This window comes from Chlorocebus sabaeus, chromosome 21, assembly GCF_047675955.1.
Source record: "Chlorocebus sabaeus isolate Y175 chromosome 21, mChlSab1.0.hap1, whole genome shotgun sequence".
In the NCBI taxonomy this organism is placed as follows: Eukaryota; Metazoa; Chordata; class Mammalia; order Primates; family Cercopithecidae; genus Chlorocebus; species Chlorocebus sabaeus.
Window position 1 is genome coordinate 46,766,601 of NC_132924.1, and position 19,419 is coordinate 46,786,019.

At 32.9% G+C, this 19,419-nt stretch overlaps 1 protein-coding gene across 1 annotated transcript in view; it reads left to right on the forward strand.

Moving 5' to 3' along the window:
- The first annotated feature begins 807 nt into the window (after positions 1–807).
- The window catches only part of DGKB (diacylglycerol kinase beta), an 833,256-nt gene continuing 814,644 nt past the window's right edge, over positions 808–19,419 (forward strand). Inside the window, exon 1 of the mRNA XM_073009083.1 lies at positions 808–909. The gene's annotated coding sequence lies outside the window, so the exon portion shown is untranslated. The remainder of the gene's footprint in view (positions 910–19,419) is intronic.

Below are 19,419 nucleotides of genomic sequence, written 5' to 3' on the forward strand. Positions count from 1 at the left end.
TGAAAAGTTCAATTATTTTTATTATAGTTTAGTGTTAAAATAGTTTACAGGAAAATATTTAAATATTTTAAAAAATTATAACACTTTATTTTTTCATTTTTGATATGATGGTGACCTAAAAATTGGAGCTCTCTATCTCTGAGAGCTTTGCTAATGTCATTCTTATTGTTTATTGTAATGGCAACCTGCATAGCACCAGAGCAGGAGGTAACTGGGCCACTAAATAACATCTGAAGTTTCAATAACAGCCCTTTGTCATGAAAGATGATGACTGAAAGCATTTTGTCAATGTTCTGTAGGATAGAATCCAGAATTCTGGGCTATCACCACTATATCACTCCTGGAGTCCAAAAAACATTAAAAAGGATTTAACAAAATAATTAAATTGAGCTCATGACTTGAGGAGATTTTGTATTTGGCAAAGGCACTTGAGAGCAAAATCTTCCCTAGCAACCGGTTAATTATGATCTCTTGGCTATGTTCACCAATACCCCCATCATCCATTCAGACACTGTTTTTGTCTGCATTTCACAGATACATATAGCTATCAATTCATCTAAAGTCCTGGGTGCTCTACTTAAGAAAGGAATTTACCTGTAATAGATTAAACAGTATACTTGATGACATTTTGAAATGTAAAATACACTAGAAATCGGTGCTGTTATTTTTCTCAGATAAATCGCTGCACTGATTATCATGAAGTACATTGATGTCACTATCACTATGACAACATTGTGACAAGAACTAGTCACTCCAAGCTACCTAGTAAAAGGAAATGTCATCTATATTTCTGAATAAAATATAACACACAGGACCTCTGCTTTTGTACATAAATTAGTACCTTACTGGCTAGGGAATGTTGAATCACAGTTGGATGAAGAAACAATTCATATTAGTGTTTCTCTAAAGGTAAGATTTGAATATTTGAAAAATGTATACTGTAACTTTTTGATCAATTAAAAGGGAAGCCTGGTTTTATCATAATATAAGGACCTATTTGATGGAATAAATGCCCTTCTCTTTATTTGATTATATTTTGCACTTAAAGTACAATTCAGTTATAGGAACAAATAGTCTAAATAGGTGAGTTTTGAGATATATTTGAAGATTATTACGTGAAGCAACATTTGAATCAGCCTTTATACTTTTAGGATGTTGCATAATTTTTAATTTTCAGCTTTTAAAGATAGAAGTGAGTCATCTACTTGTACTATTCCTTTTTTAATTAAGCAAAGATTTAAAATCTTTGTTGCTGTTGAAAAATAACTTGTTTCTCATGTATTTTCTTCCCCCTTTCCCCAGGGGTGTCCTACAGAAAATACATGCAGCATGTTATAACCGTAGGAATAAAGTATTAGTCATCACAAACACTACTCATTTACAAATGCACAGCTGCCAGTATTTTTGGGTTATTTATGCTCAATTTTGTACTTGTTTTAGTTTGTACAGTATAGTGTCAGTATTCTGACATTTGGTGTTTAAAGAACTGTATTACCACATGATATGACATGGAACAGTTGACAAATGGCAATTTTCCCAGTAATGTTTGCCTTTTTATTTGATCTGAGCCAAATCCAAAACTCTTAAGAGGAATTCCTTCCTGATAAGACTTGGTTAATTTAAATAATATATTTTAAATAATATGATTTAAATTTATTTTAAATAATTTTAAATTTATATGTTTTAAATTTATTTTACATATTTAGATATTTAAATATTTTAAATTTATTATTATAAAAATATATTTTAGATTTATTTTTATATGTAATTTATATATACACAACCTGTCTTAAATTTAAAATTCTACTATTTATTTTGGTCAATTAAGACAATGTGACTGTTATACATCATATATAATATGGGCTGTAATCTCAGAGATGGTCACTTTAATGCCTTATAATTTCTTAATTGCATAAACATGATTAAAAGGCTATTTTTTTTCTAATGCATTATATGGTGCTAGAGACACTGAAAGAAAAACAGAAATATCTTTGGTGAAGGGTGTGTTATTCTGAGTGTATTAACTAATGCAAAAACTCAAAGTATGTTTTTAGTATTACTCAAATACCTATTTAGAACAATTGAGAAATAGAAAAATTGAGCATGGAAAATAAGTAGCTCCAGGTCTCTCTGATAAATAGTATGATTAACTTAATTTTCAATCCATATGTTATTGTATCAATTTCTGTTTTAGAGTCCAGACACATATATTTTGATTATATTAATTTAACTAAACAATATTTTCTAACTTATACTGACTGTGGCTATAATATACACAATATAGACAAAGAAGAAAATACATTTAATTTCAATTAAAATGTTTTAAATATTCTTAATAGTATTTAAATAAAAATTAAATAGAGGTAAGCATAGACATAAGCAGAGAATAAATATATTCAAAAGTCTGTTGGATACATAGAAACTTCAAGATGGGAGGATTTCAGACTTGTATTTTTAGTGAAAAAAATTCAAAATTGATTGCCTTGTAAGAGATTTATTTTCTAGAGGCATACTTCCCCTACAAATTATAGTTTCTATTTTAAAATAAGCCTTTAGCAGAGCATATTGTATATCATTAAAAAAATCTGTTCCAAACCATCCATCTAACCTATTTTTATCATATAATACAAGCATTAGTTGGATTTCCTAGACCCTATATAACATTAACTCACTTTCTGCAAGCTCCCACCTATACATATATGTACACACATATGCAAACATACATTCACATGCTTTGTGTTTAGAGTGGAAAGATAAGTATGTGCATATTCTTCTTTGTAATCCAATGATATATTTCACTATAATTACATTTTAATCTCTCTGTTAAAAATTTTAAAGAGATAAACAAACTTAGAATCCAATTTCCTAATAATAATTTTTTATTTGAAGATTTAAGCAACGTAGATTTTGTCTTCTTTTTTTTTTTTTTTTTTTTTTTTTTAACAATCTTTGAAAGGACATCAGCAATCATGTTCTTATAAGAGGCATTCAAATCTTAAGAAACTGAGTTCAGATCTAATGGAATACTAGTCATGTCTTTAATTCATCACTTCAGTGTGATGATTACTCCTTCATCTAATGTTTTAAATTTATTTAAGTTCAGTGATTTTAGAGTAAGTCAGAAGGAGAAGGTAGCAAGTTATTTTTTTCTTTTCCTTTCCTATGGATTGGAAAACAAATGCTTTAGTTAACCAATCTGGAAATGAATAAAAAATTGTTGCTTATAAATTTAGGATAAAAGGAGACGCACAGTCTCTGTTAGTCACAAAATGATATAGTCCAGTTTGCCAGCAAAAGTTACATCAAATAGCTTTTAGAGTACATAAGGAATTCTAAAATTTAGAAATATATTAAATCAAAAATGGAGATTTTTACTAGTATTTATGTTATAGAATGATGATATGTTAAGCTTTAGTTTATTTTCAATACATGGTGAAAATGGCACTTGTGAATAAAATAAGCATTCCAGACTAATTTTTTTCACACCTAGAACCTAATGTAAAGTGGCCTGCCGTTATTGTCTGTAGTAACATCATCTTGAGTTGCTTTAAAAATGCCTTCAATAGGCCGGGCGCGGCAGCTCACACCTGTAATCTCTGCCCTTTGGGAGGCCTAGACTGGCAGATCACCTGAGGTCAGGAGTTCAAGACCAACCTGGCCAACATGGTGAAACCCCATCTCTACCAAAAGTACAAAAAATTAGATGGGCATGGTGGTGCACACCTGTAATCACAGCTACTCAAGATGCTGAGTCAGGAGAATTGCTTGAACCCAGAAGGCCGAGGTTGCAGTGAGCCGAGATTGTGCCACTGCACTTCAGCCTGGGCAACAAAAGTGAAACTCCATGTCAAAAAAAAAAACAAAAGTGCTTTCTATATCCTTTTGTAGGCAAGCCTAGGCATTGCTGTGACTTTTTAAAGGAAATAAAAATAAATAAAAGGTTTTCATCTATCCAGGAATTTTTCCAGTGTTGCATTTGATAAGTTTAATTTTAATGTACTTATTATTTCTTTTTTTATCCTTTTTCCTAAATAAGCCTAGTTGGTCTCACAAATGTTGCTTTAAATTCAATTGACTGTCTTGCAGTTAGAATATGAAAAATTGGCTAGGAATTTTTACTCAGCTACAAATCTTGAACCAAATAATTCTTGTAAAAGTACTGTATTTAATGTTCACACAGTCAGCTATCTTGTGGCTAGAGTTTTCTGCCAAGAGTACACCACAAGCTTTTTGTTAATATTATTCAGAAGTGGGAAAGGAGGTAGGAAACTTGATTTCCTGCAATACGAATGAGATTTTTCCCTCTAATATCTCAGAGCTCAGTCAACATAGGGGCACTTTGAAATATATTTATTTATGACTATTGTTCCTTTCATGAGCCCAAGAATTCTCCAGCTTCTGAAATACACGTCTTATTTACTTGCTATCACCATCTGTCAGAAAATATTTTGAGTTGAACAGAAGCAGCAGAAGAATAATCCCACCTGCAGATGCTGTTCAACTGAGAGATTAATCCCAGCAATTGAAATCATCAGGAAGAGAGTTCTGACTTAGTTTTCTTTTCATTGTGACACAAAAGTTTACCTTATTTGACTCTTTGGGAAAAGGAAAGTAAATGCTAATTATATTTCATTCAGATTTGCATTTGAAACTTTAGAGCTTTACGAAAATATTATTCAAGAATTCTGTGACACCTTCCCTGCCATATCCTGACCTTGTTTCCCTAGTATCTGTGCCATCCTAGTGTACACTGTCCATCTGCACTCCAGCCTGCCATTCAGAAATGGTGTCCATGGCTGGGGAGGAGTTTGGGGTTAACATTTGAAAAAGAGATTCAAAGAATACTATGCAGTGTATTCCTGGCTTCAAGATTTGCATCCCTGTTAAAGCAAGATAAAAGTATTGCCTTTGAGAGTCAGGGGGAGAATTACAGCAAGGCAGTCATTCACCTTTGGGGAAAGGGTATGAAAACAAGTGGGCAATTTTACCTGCTTTCATTTTGTGATTGATGACATGGGAGCATTTTGAGGATATGCTATGTGTTTTTTTCTCCTTTGGTTGATTTATTTATTCCTTCCTTCCTTCCTTCCTTCATTTCATTTTTCCTATGAGTAACTCACTTTTTCATGTATTCAATCAACTAACATTTATTGAACATTATAGCTTTATAAATCTTTTTTTTTTTTTTTTTTTTTTTTTTTTTTTTACTTTATTTGCCAAACTTCTTTCTGCCTCAAGTTTCTACAGTTTCACATTACGCTGTTTTATTTCTTCATAGCACTTGTCACTTCTGGAAGCCATACTATTTTTTTTTGGTATATTATCTGATTCCCTCTTAGGAAGTGTTAAGTTTCATGAGAAAAGAAACTTTATGTTGTTCATTGCTGAATTCCCCAGATGTAGGAGGATGCCTGGCATGTGATGCTGATAGTTCGTCATCATCATCATCATCATCATCATCATCATCATTGGTAGCAGCCAATCTTTACAAAACTTTTAATTTTTTTTCAGTAAATGAAGGAATGAATGATTGAAGTCACATAATATAATTTGTTGGCATTAATTAAGCCCAACCCATGTTACTGCACCTAATGATCTATTGATCCCATACATTTTCACTTTCAAATACAGTCACATGCCACATAATAATGTTTCATTCCAGGACAGGCTGCATGTGCAAGGAATTACATGATAATTACACTATAATAATTTATAGTAAAAATGAAAATTTTCTATAGTCTAGTGATGTCTTAGACTTCATAATGTCATAATGTGTTGGTATAACACATTGCCTTTTCTATGTTTAGATGTTTAAATACATAAGTACTTACCATTGTGTTATAATTGCCTACAGTATTCAGTTTAGTAATGTGTTATACAAGTTTGCAACCTAGAAGCAATAGGCTATAACATTTAGCTTAGTTGTATAGTAGACCAGTGGTCCCCAACCTTTTTGGCATGAGGAACCTATTTCATGAAAGACAATTTTTCCATGGGGGTTGGGGAATGCATGATTTTGGGGTCATTAGCCATTAGACTGTCAAAAGGAGCACACAACCTAGATCCCTCGCATGCTTAGTTTACAATAGGGTTCATGCTCCTGTGAGAATCTAATGCTGCTGCTGATCTGACAGAAGGCAGAACTCAGGCAGTAATGCTCATTGGCCCACCACTCACCTTCGGCTGTGCAACCTGGTTCCTAACAGGCCACAGACAGATACTGGTCCCTGGCCTGGGGTTGGGACCCCTGTAGTAGTCTGTGCCATCTAGGTTTGTATGAGTACAGTTACAATGTTTACACAAAGAGGAAATCACCTAACAACATGCTTCTCAGAAAGTATCCCCATTGTTCATTGAAACCTGACTGTAACTCAGTTTCCTAAGCTGGAGGGTATCTGCAATCACCCTTCTTTAGTATCACCCAGACATATTTGTGTTAGACAGGGATTAGCATCAGTGTTTTGCAAGATCTGAAAGTATGAAGTTGATATTCATCTAAATTTATTTATGATACAAGAAGTCTTAAGAAAAACTGATAGACGGTAATGTCACGATCCTGCCTTCCTTTGGTTGTTCTCTGGTATCACCATCATCTGTTGCTGCAATTGTTATGATTGTTTTTGTTAAGTCTTTTACAAATAGCATAATGCTGGTCAAGACAATGAATCATCAAAATAAATGACAGACTGGAAAACCAGTAAAAATAATTCTGCAAAAATGAATGGACACTCTTATATTTAGGTTTAAATATGTAGCTGAAAATACATAGTAAGAAAATGCCCAAAATAGTAATATTAACTTTTAAACAAATACATCACATTATTTGCATGATGCAAATATACAGTCAATATGCTAAAAACATTAAATTACCTGTGATTTAATAAATGTGTACGTTCAAATAAAGAATGTCATATGCTACATTTCAAGAGAAATGTCACGTTTTACTTCCATTTTGACAGGGTCAGTTTAAATATTCCATGCTTTTCCAGAGCAAAAGGCCTGAATTTTTTCACTGGGAATTTTTGGGTAAAGAATGAGTAACTCTCTCAGTGGCCTTGTAGGGAGAATCCAAACAATGGCTAATAGAAATGGTTGGATGACACTCAGCTTCCTTCAAAGTTGAGATTTGGTTATTAGGTAAATTACTCAAGGCAAAAAAGGAATCCCGGGAACGTGAATGGGAAAAGATAGTTAGGATTTTTATATTTCCAATCATCAAAGAACTTATTAAATATTTTTTTCACAAAGAGTCCTCTTGAAATCCTATGATTTTGATTCCATCTATATTTAAAGGAGCCACAAGTAGGTAATTTATTACCATAGATGTTTTTTACTGTGAAAACAATATTACATTTAGCTTGATTCAAGTAGTCATATACACAAACACAATAGATCAAAGATTATTCAAATAAAATATTCTAAAGCCTCAAGTTAGAAACTAATTTTAAAAAATTGTTCACGTTCTAATTGTTACTTATCAACTAAAAGCAAGCTTAGTGTTCCTTCACTAATGTGAAAGTACATCAATGGCAGTTTGTTTTTATACTTTCCATACTTTAATGTTTTGTTGAAAAAAAGGAGATGGAACAAAGATCAAACTTGTCTTGAGATAAAAAGACGTAAAGAGGATCATGTTAATATTTATTACCTATTTGCAACCAGTAGCATTAAGCAGAAAGTGGACAAAGATATTTCAGTTTTGAATTTCTCTGCTATATCGAGTGTAGCTGAATGAGCTGTCAGTCCTTTTTCCTCACTATACATTTGTCAGAAATAGAAATACTCATTGATCCTCAGCAATTATTAGAGTAAGTTATTGCCTTGCACTAACTTTAGATTTTGTTTCTTTCTCTCTCTCGATCTCTCTAATACATTTTGCTCTAATTATTTTATCTGTGTAAAATTTTCCACTGCAATTCATTAGTCTTACATAAGTTACTTACTTTTAGCATTTTAAACAATTCATCAGTAAGAATATTTCCAGTTTCTTAAGCTCTGTAATTACATTTTTACAGAAAAATAAGTATAAAATTGGGCCAAATCAAAAAATAAAGGTTTGTTTTTAATTATGAAAGATATATATATATATATATTTAAAGAGTCAATCACATGCTTCTAAAGTCAGAAAACAGGGGGTGGGGGCGGTGGCTCACACCTGTAATCCCAGCACTGTGGGAGGCTAAGGTGGGTTAATCACTTGAGTCTGGGAGCTCAAGACCAGCCTGGCCAACATGGTGAAACCTCATCTCTACTAAAAATACAATAATTAGTCAGGCATGGTGGTGCATGCCTGTAATCCCAGTTACTTGGGAGGCTGAGGCAGGAGAATTGCTTGAACCCAAGAGGCAGAAGTTCCAGTGAGCTGAGATAGTGCCATTGCACTCCAGCCTGGGCAACAAAGACTGTATCTCAAAAAAAAACAAAAATCAAAAAATATATATGAAAATAAAAATAAATCAAGTCAGAAAACATTTGTTCTTTAGGATGTGCTGTGGATGAAATAGTTTGTTTGCATTCTTATGTAGGAGTTTTGAAATACTCCTAGATTTTCCCCAGCACATATGGATTAAGGTTTTCATTTAAAATTTTCCATCTTTCAAGTAAAAAATTCTGCAGCTAACCAGCTAAAGTTTCAGTCTAAAAATAAAAGTTAAAATCAATTCAGTAGTTTAAGTGAACCAATAACTACCACAAAGCATTTCACTAAATTGGCTCATTTCAAATAACTGGTTTATTGCAAAGGTTTGCATTATATATAAAATGAATAAAATACATCAAAAGCTATTGTACAATGTACAATTCATGCATAATATTTCCATAAGATGAAATTTGAATGGGCTTTATATATTAAGCATCTTGCATCATTTTATTTTTATTTAACATTCTGCAATGTAGATTGTATATGGTATGTAATGAAATATTCTCAGTAATTATATATAGTCCCTTCTCTGATTCTCAATTATTTATCTTTATAATATCTCTATATTTGAGCTGACAAAAAAGGAATGAAATCAAAAATTAATTAGATTGCCTGAGGTTATTCCATGGAATGGAGCCAAAAATAAAAATCCAAACAAATCTCTCATCTGGTCAGTCTGTTCTAATGGAAGCAGCACAAGCTCAGGCAGTAAACAACTTTGATTGAATGTTCCCTTAAAGGCCAGGCGTGGTGGCTCAAGCCTGTAATCTCAGAATGTCAGGACACTGAAATGGGAGGACTGCTTGAGGCCAGGAGTTCAAGACCAGCAGCCTGGGCAACACGGTGAGACCCTGTCTCTATTAAAAAAAAAAAATACACATATATATGCACAAATGTATGTATGCATTCCCTTGAAAATTTCACCATTTATATCTAATTAGAATTTTCCCTTGAATAAGGAAAGGGATGTGAATCCATTCTGATAGTACCAACTTGAATCATTAAAAATTATTTAGTAAGCTTTTATTACGTCTTTCATGTTGTGCTATGTGAGATATAAAAAAGTCTCTTAAGACTTGGTTCATCAGTGTACTATATGTCTAATCAGGGGGACAAATTTAAGAGTCAAATTATATTTTACTTTTTAACCTGTAGAAAATAGGAGAAGGAAATTGTTAGCATGGACTGTTGTAATAAAAATTTTATGGAGGAAAAAACTTCAGCCAATATTAAGATTTTATTTCAACCATTAAACAGAAGATTTTAGACATTTTAAGTTTAAGAATTTTTGAAATTATTTTAGAATATTTATAAAATTATTGTCAATAAACATATTCTTCAAGGAAGAGAAAAAAAAAAAAAAAACTTCAACCAGGGTGTCAGATTTGGGAGGATACAGTTTTTTTGACAGAAGTATAGAGTCATATGATGCACAAAAATGTAATCAAAGGAGCGAAATGGAAATTGCTATTTTAGAGTATGCCTATGTGTGAGTTGAAAAATGGTTTTCATTATATAGGTCCAGTGCCAAATAAAAGAGAGCACTGAAGGGCCAAACATGTGATTTTTGAAATAATGAGACTTCTTTTTTAATAGTTTTATATTCTTTTGATGTCAGGCCAATGTATGTTTAACAAGGTATGAAGGGTGGTTTTACTGTATTATTATCACTCAGTTCTATTTCATTGCTGTGTGTTAAACCAAATTATAGTTTTACTTATGAATGTACGTGAGATTAGTAATCATTAATTGATAACCACGAATATACCCTGCTACTAATCCATAATAAAAAATTATTTTTGTTTTGTTTATTTGTTTTATTTAATGTTCTAAAACTTGGGCACATTTTTCTTAGAAACCATGCTATAAATGGTGTCAAGTTTCTATTAGCAATTTTCACAAGAACTCGTAATAAATTCCATCTACTTGAGATAAGTTATTCATATAAAAATATGCTCTGAGTTCTACTTGGAGTATTAAAAACTATTCTCCTACTCATACTTGCATATCAGTTGTACACTAATTTTTATAACTCCTCTCATTCTTAACTATATACTTATGGCAATATATTTATTTTCAAAGTACAGTGTACACAACTATCTCCCAAATCTGTGTCTTTAAAATGACTTAACCCCATTCAAGTATAAACCAATATAACCCACTGCTTCTAGGATTTTTCTACTTGCATATCTAGAGTATATTCAATACTACATATCAAAATAAAATGTATTCTCTTCCAACTAGCCCTGTATCTTATATTCTTTTCATCCTCCCAAATGAAATTTGTGTTAACATCATAAAACCAATCATCAAGAAAGAAATGTTGTGAATCCATTCCCTCTACCACTGCTTTTTTCACTACTCAGATTTAGTCAATCCATATCCCTTGTTTATTTTATCTTCTTTACTGTATTCAAATTGTCATCATAGTTGGGTTATGATCCAGTACTATCTGTTGCATAAGCCATTCTTAGTTGAGTTTCAGTCACTTGCAACTAATGAAACCCTGAATACCATAAAAGCCTATAATGTAAATCTTCAGTGTCATTGATTTGGTTCAAGAAATTATCCCTTTTGCATCTTATCTCATTTAATGACCAACAGTCAATTCGTCCTCCATATTTCCTCCTCAATCTTGCCAGCAGAATCTCTTAAAAATGAGAGCTTCATCTTCTCACTTCCCCCTAACTAGCCCAACTTCTTTTTACAAACTTCCAATTATGATCGAATAAATTCTAGTATCCTCTGCATAACCTACAAGATCACTGATTTACTGGCCTTTACTAACCATCTAAAATCTGTCTGTAATACTCATATGTTTTATCTTTTATTTTCCATTTATTTATTTATTTATTTATTTATTTATTTATTTATTTATTTTTAAGACAACATCTAGCTCTGTCACCTAGGCTGGAGTGCAATGGTGCGATCTTGGCTCACTGCAGACTCTGCCTTCTTGGCTCATGTGATTCTCCCACCTCAGCCTCCCAAGTAGCTGCGACTGCAGGTGTAATCTACCCAGCAAATTTTTATAGTTTTTGTAGAGATGAGGTTTTGCCATGTTGCCCAGGCTGATCTCAAACTCCTGAGCTCAAGCCATCTGCCTGTCTGGCCTCCTAAAGTGCTGGGATTACAGGTGAGCCACTGGGTTGGGCAATCTTAAATATTTATAACTCTTCAAAATATGATGTCATTTTGTAACTCTATGCCTTAACATACATTATGTAACTCTATTCCTTATTCTTATTCATAACTCAACTGATAAGCAGACTGATTCTTCCCAGTGTTCACTGGACATCACCTCCAAAGTAAAACCTCTCCCTATTCCCAAATTTCCACACTTTTTCTTATAAATAATTTTCCTACTGAAAATTTTTCAGTATATCTTTATTATAACAAATATCCTACATCTGTGTATATATATGTATATATAATTTTATTTTTACCTTTGTGTCTTCCTCATTGTGCTACGTGCAGCTGCAGAGCAAGATCTGTGCCATGTGCCATATGTATTCATGTTTGCCAGTGACTGATTGTAGCATGGTAAATTTTATTAATATTGATCAAATGAGAGCAAATCTCCCGGAAGACCAAAAAAACTCGATAAATGTTAGCTAAGAAATGGGAATTTAGCACATATTTAAAACCAGGAGCACTACAACAAGCCTATCTGGCAATCTAATCTTTCTCCATCACTCCCTAGCACATCAAACAATTGTCCAGCCATTGTCTTTGAATTTTAGTAAGTGAATCGATTCTCAACAGGCAGACCACCATCCCCCCACTCTGATGTGAATTTACTTTTAAGGAAACACCTGATTATTTTTTCATAAAAGGGTTAAATACTTTTTTGAATTCTCAAATATTTGTTCATCTTACCACTTACAAACTAAATAAATTGAATTCTAACTGTTCCACTGAACTTTTATTTTGGCAAATTTGATTACTTCAATCAAATACTTAGTAGGAACTTCCACTGAAATAGATCAAAGGAACAAATGTGCACATCAACTGATTTTCCCTGGCTGCCATACTTCCCGTCATTTGTTAGACAATGAAAAGTACATTTTACATATTTGCGTATTTATTTTTTCCTTCCAAAGCTCAGGGTTCTCAGAGCAACTATTTAGTTTTATATAAGGTTCTCCTTTCAGTAACCCCCCTCTTGGAAACAGAAAAGAGCATCCACCAAGTAAAATAACAAAACATTTCTGCTCAGGTATTTTTAAAGCTGGGGTTATGGGATAAGGATTCTTTATTTTGGAATGGAAACCTAAGAGGGGAGAACCTGAAAACCATCTGGTCAATGTTTTTAGCTTTATAAAGACAGTTTGAGAGAATAAGATAAGCAGGACAAGAGAAACAAATATGAGAAATGAAGAGAGAGAATGAAAGTGCTCAACTGGGCAAGTGGCTTATAAATTTTTGGCTCTGGTTATTTTGAGATCTATAGTTTAATTGATGAGTCAATATAGTTTATATCTTGCCTAAGCTCATTTTTGTTGAGTTTTTGTCACTTACAACTGGTAGAATCTTGAATTATATAATAGCTTATACATTAGTAACTGTGACATTGTATGTTTAATGAAAACATTAAAATGGAAAAGAAAAATTGTATCTCACTTGAAATCATTGTAAGGAAGTTTATTAGCCTTGCCAATTTTACTAACATGTTTTCTAGTCATTTGCCTGTATACCTGCGCACACACATACACACAAACAGCTATAGCTATTTACAAAGCACTTCATAAATATTAATCTGTTATGTGAAAGCACAGGTAAATATTTCATTACATTTTGAATGAGTAAAAAGAAAAAGACAAAATTTGACCTATCCGGATCATGATGAAAGGCATCTATTTATAAACATGAACACATACTCTCTACCTCCAAATAAATTATTTCATTCAAAATCTAAAAATATTAATGCAATTTTGATCTTTAAAAAAGATCAACACAATGCATATGTTGTTGCTGCTGCTATTACTTTAATCACTACAGCAGGAAAGGTCAGATGTCTTTTAAAATTCTGTTGCTGAAGTAAAAGATGCAAATGGAAACAGCCATTCTCACGCTGAAAATTACCTTATTCACTTCTGAAATTGAAGAAGTGGTACTCAGAGCATGGACATACAAGTTTTTTCTCTATTTTGAATATCTGGAAATGCCTCATAAAATATGTAAACCATTACATACATAATGAATTAAACTGATGATTGCGAATTATACACTTGTGTCACATACTATTCAAAGTTACAATTTTTAAAGTTCTAGACAAATGGTTTTATGTTGGTGACATTGTAATTTTAAATAATTTGTAAATATATCATCCCACTTAATATCAAGGCTGAGAGGATATGTTTTTACCCATTGGATAGATAACATAGTTAATTAGTCTGCAATACTGTGGGCTGTGTTACTAGTAGATCATTTCTGCATTGTGTGAAACTTAGATCCTCTGAGCAGCAGAGGCTGAGACTGAAGTTTAGAGGGGCTAGAAAAGTTTATTGGAGAGTAACACCTATTAAAAAAAAGTGCTGTGGGTGGGATGAGAAATAAGTAGGATTGTATAGGAGGAAATTTCAGACTACATTTAGGATTTTATAAAATCTACCAGCTCAGCAGGGAGATCTGAAAGAAACATTTCTGGTTAAGAGAGTTCCGTGTGTAGCAAAAATGGCCCAACATTTGTATCATAGTTTGCTCAGTTATCTGCTGTGGCCACTTCAAGAAGAGTGACCCCAGCTCAAAAGCTGTGATGAAACAGAAGGAGCTGATAGGTGAAAGCTGTTGATCCCAACTACACTTTTCAGATCTGGGCAGTTGGTTCTCCCTTGCATCTCCATAGGCAGGGCCATGGCTGCCACATCTCAGCCACATGAGACTAATAAAATGGAGTTCAGTTTAATCAACTTACTAAACACAATTCATTGAGACAGAACCATTTAATAAAATCCTAAATTGTATGTGCTTAAATTAGAAAGGTTTGGTTATTAAAGAGTCTTGGCGTTACCACCAGGGTGTGTCTGAAGAGAAAACGGAGGAATATGGAAATAAAATCAATGTTTTGTTCAAAACACTTTATTATATGGAAAAAAATAAAAGCTAAGCTGCATGCACACAAGTCTTCCAAACAAATAGAATAAAATGCAAATATTTTCAAAATAAGTTTAAAATTCAGGAAAAAGCAGAAATAGCATTATAACTGAACATATGTCAAAGATGGATGGAATTGAAGGCTCCCCTGTATACACATTAAATAGATTTGTATGCTTTTTCTTCTTCGTCAGTCCACCCCATGTCAGTGATTTTTAGTGAACCGTTCGGGAAAACAGCCTATAGCCCTCACAATAAACTGTAATAAATCTTTAAATTTTGATGTCATGTTCTCTGATGTTTGTCCTAAGCCCTCCGCCCGTGATCATGGGTAATAAAACACTTACCAATGGCTTATCTTTGGCTTAATTTGACAAGAGAAATATTTGTTAGTATAAATTATCACATCTGGGAGGAAGGTAAGATAAATGTATTCACAGTACAAAGTGTACAGTATTCACATTGATGTCAGAATGGACAAAAAGATGATTTGTGATATGACATTGATAGTAATAACACAGATTGACCTTCGTTGGGATCAAATAAAGTTTAGGGAAACTCCTCACTTTCACTGTTTGATTGGATTTTCTCTAATTTCATTATACAAAATTATATTTGTATAATCAATTTTTCTCAAATTACAATGTACGGGAGCTTATATTTATATTCTTCCTACTCTTATTTACCTTTACCACAGTAATATTTCTTTATTGATGATACTTTCAAAATATATTTTATTTAAAAATAATACAGTTCTTAGGTCCATCTTGTAAAACACAATAAAAAAAAAGTTAGGGGATTACTTGTAGTTTTAGTATACAAATGTAAGTACTGGTAATATTTTGGATTCATTAATAAAACTTTTTAGGTGAAAACTTGTTTTCTATAATCAAGTGGTATAAAAAATTCAGATTTTCCTTCTTTAAATAGATCACAATTTTCCAAGCTGTTATATATTCTTTAAGTACTGTTTTGAATGGCAGCAAAATATTCAAAGTGAACTAAATGCATTCGTCACACCTCACACTTGATTCTTACGTTTCACAAATTCATCTTCAAAATATATAAATACATCAAAGTTAAGAGGCTGATCTTAGTTATCATCTATCTGTAACTTCAAAGTTAAGTTAGTCTTCCAAAAGTCACACTGAGGTAAATTTCTAATTTGTAACTCATGCCTGTGTTCATAAATGACTGATAATGAAGTTGTCTTCCCTATAAAAATACAGCCAATGTGACCACTTTGTGGAAAAGTGATGAAAGAAAATGTTATGTTTTTCCTCATGAATATTAGAGTCATTTTGCTTAAGGAAAAGCATGAATAATTCTTATAATAAGGATATGTGTACATATTTAGATATTTTTATGTATATAGATGTTTTCATATGAAGTGGGATAAAATCTGGTAGGTAAATGAATTTAAAGTGAAGGATAAATACTATAGAAAATGCTGTTTGTTTTTTTGAAAATCTCAGTGATAAAATCTAATGCTATAGAGCTTTTCATTCATTTCTCTCCACAGCCATGATTGTGGAGGAAATACAATCACCTCTTCAGAAATGAAATTCTCAAATTAACTGAGCTTTCCAGTTACTTCTTTCAGGCACACTGAAAGAGCACACTGGAGCAGTTACTTAGTAAGCATGGCAATATATAATTTGGTGACAAACCTGGTTACTAGGTTACAAATTAGTTATGTTGTCCTTAGTGAATCCTAGGGCTGTAAATATCCAAATTAGTTTCCTCCCCCAAATTTAAAAATATTAAATTCAAGAAACTGGATTATGATGTCAGATTGAAGGAACAAAGGCATATAACTCCCCTCCCATCTAAAATGCCCTGAGGATAAAACACATATATTTTTAAAATCTCTCTATTTCACTGGAAAATGCAGGTATAAAATCAGTCAGCTAGGTATAAAATCAGTCTGTCAAAATCAATAGCTTTCACATAAACCAGCTGTAACCCATTAGCAAATATAACTGAAAAAAACTATAAAGTACCTAGAAATAAACTTACCAATAAATGTACTAATTATATGATGAAATGTATAATAGTTTTTCTGAAGAATATAAAATAACTGAACAAATGGTAAAATATTCTATTTTCCTAAATGAGAAGACACATTTGTAAAGATGTCACATTTCATCCTACTGTCCTCCTGTTGATCTATACAACAATAAAATCCCAAACAAACTACTATATAAAACACCACATCAATATCAGTGGTGATTCTTCAACCAAATGACAGAGATGAATGCCAGAATAAAACTTTGGAATCATGCGGTTAGGTTTTTATTTGGATTCTGATATTCTGAATCTGGATTATTCATTCAGAAATAAACACAGTCATTTTCTTGTAGATAGGATTTTAATCCACCTAAAGGCTTGTTCATTTTTTTTTTTTTTTTTTTGGAGACGAGTCTCGCTCTGTCGCCCAGGCTGTTGTGCAGTGGCCGGATCTCAGCTCACTGCAAACTCTGCCTCCCGCGTTTACGCCATTCTCCTGCCTCAGCCTCCCGAGTAGCTGGGGTTACAGGCGCCCGCCACCTAGCCCGGCTAGTTTTTTGTTTTTTGTTTTTTTTTTTGTTTGTTTGTTTGTTTTGTTTTGTTTTTTTTTTAGTAGAGAGAGGGTTTCACCGTGTTAGCCAGGATGGTCTGGATCTCCTGACCTCGTGATCCGCCCTTCTCGGCCTCCCAAAGTGCTGGGATTACAGGCTTGAGCCACCGCGCCCGGCCAAGGCTTGTTCTTAAGGGAGGCTCCCATGGAGGAGGAGAGATTCCAGCATGCTACGTGGGGACAACATCCTCACAACATACAGCTCTGTGCCCAGCAGGTGCCAGGAAACTTGCTTTATGGAAACAGTTACATTTACACATGAGGAGGTGATAAAAACATGGCAAGGATATGCAGTCATATGACACAAACAGGCTAGAGCTGAAAAGGCTTGAAGCAATGAAAAGACTGGTTACTTTCAGAAAAGGAAATGGCATCTTTGGGACATTTTGTCATAAAGCCAATAATTAAAGGAAGAATACTGAAAGAGAAGTTTCCTGAAGTTTAGGCTTCTTTTTTGTTTTTCTGACTTTATTAACATCTCCTGGAGGGTGTGTGTGTGTGTGTGTGTGTGTGTGTGTGTGTGTGTTGGGAGAGGTATTGCTGTGAGATTTGGGCTTAACAATTAGGAAAACTCATAACTGTGTAACACGTTCACTCTCTTACATCTACTCCCTTTATTTGTCTAGCATAAAACCATTGTGTTGTATGTAGGTTTCCCTCAAGGGATGAGCCCTTCCTCATGAGACCATTCAGCCCTCTCAAAAACTTTCTTCATTCTATCCTTGAAAACTTTGAGGCTCTAAGGAAAACTAACCTGTTAGATGTGTGAGTCTCCCCTATAGAGTAATATGGACACTAGGATTGACTGGATGTTGACTTAATTTTTATAAACCAGTGCTGCCAAAATTGTTTGAATAATATAAGAACAATCTAGAATTTCTATAAGGGTTACAAATTAATGCATTTAAGTGGTACATATACAATATAACAGATTCTACCCTAAACTGATTCTACATAAACACAATATTTATCAAGTAGTAATTTGTTAACAAGGTTGTATTTCTATTAAAAAAACATTTTAAAGAAATATTTTTAAAATTTATGATTTTATAGTGCTACGAGTATCAACTGAATTTTGAACTTTCACTATTTTTTATTTGTATCATTCATTTAAGAGTCTAAATCAATCTATTTACTTTATTGTCAGATAATTTCAGGTACACTATATGAAATACTTTGGGGCAAGTAAGAAAAAACCTTGAAAAAAAGTAATAAATACAAATGGTAATACAGAAAAAGTAATAAATAGAAACAGGCTTGGTTATATATTGTGGCAGTGTCATATGAAATAGAAACAGTTAACAAAGCAAGATACAGTATATGAATGGCAATATGTAACTTATAAAGAAGGAGTTTCAAGATTATTGTTGGGTGCACAAACGCTAGCCTCGGGAAACATACTCATATATTCCTCCCGATTGTTTGAGGCACATTTCTATAGTCTCTTCAACTTCTTAGTTGAAATTATTCTCTCAACTTCTTAAATTATCATGCTCTTTTGTACCCCAGTTATCACATTCTACTTTGTACTATAGTTGGCTACATAAGAAACCGTCTCCAGTGCTAGGTCACTTTATTTATTGTACCACTCCCATTAGTATCACACAATAAATAACTCTTCAAATAGACCAAAGCAGCGTTCTAAATCTTCTCAGGATATCACTAGAAAACTCCATAAGTAATGTAGTCTTTTTAAACAAAGGATTCAATTTCTGTGTGGGGAACCCTCTTTTTAGTCATTGAATCAGGCTAAGCATTTTTAAAAATGTTTTTTTATGCCCTTTGTTTTTTAAAAACTGAGATATTAGATTTAATTAGACGCTAAACTTTAAACGGAAATTTTCAACCATGAAACTAGAAAGCTCGAAAGGTTCACAGATTCCTATTTGGGCATTTGATAGCCTCTGAAAAATGTTTGTGTATGATTGACAGGCTTTAAGTGAAATTTTTAATTCCTCTGCAATGGACATGTGAAGGTTGGGTTGGAGGGAGGAAGCCAGGAGGTAGCAGACAGGAATAAAGGCTACAAGAATGTTTAATTTCGTGTTAACTGCTCATTTGCCTTAAAAAAAAAAAAATGAAATGACTTTTCCCTCTAGTAGAAGTATCACAGTTCAGATAGAAACAAAAATTCACCTTAATGATGACACTTACGGATCTTTACATCTGCTCCGTTGCACTCATGGGGATATTTATCTTCTTCTCCTCAAGTGCCTGTATATTTATATGCAACTACATTGGTCTTTGATGTTACAATAATATTTCTTGTATAGACAATGAAGTT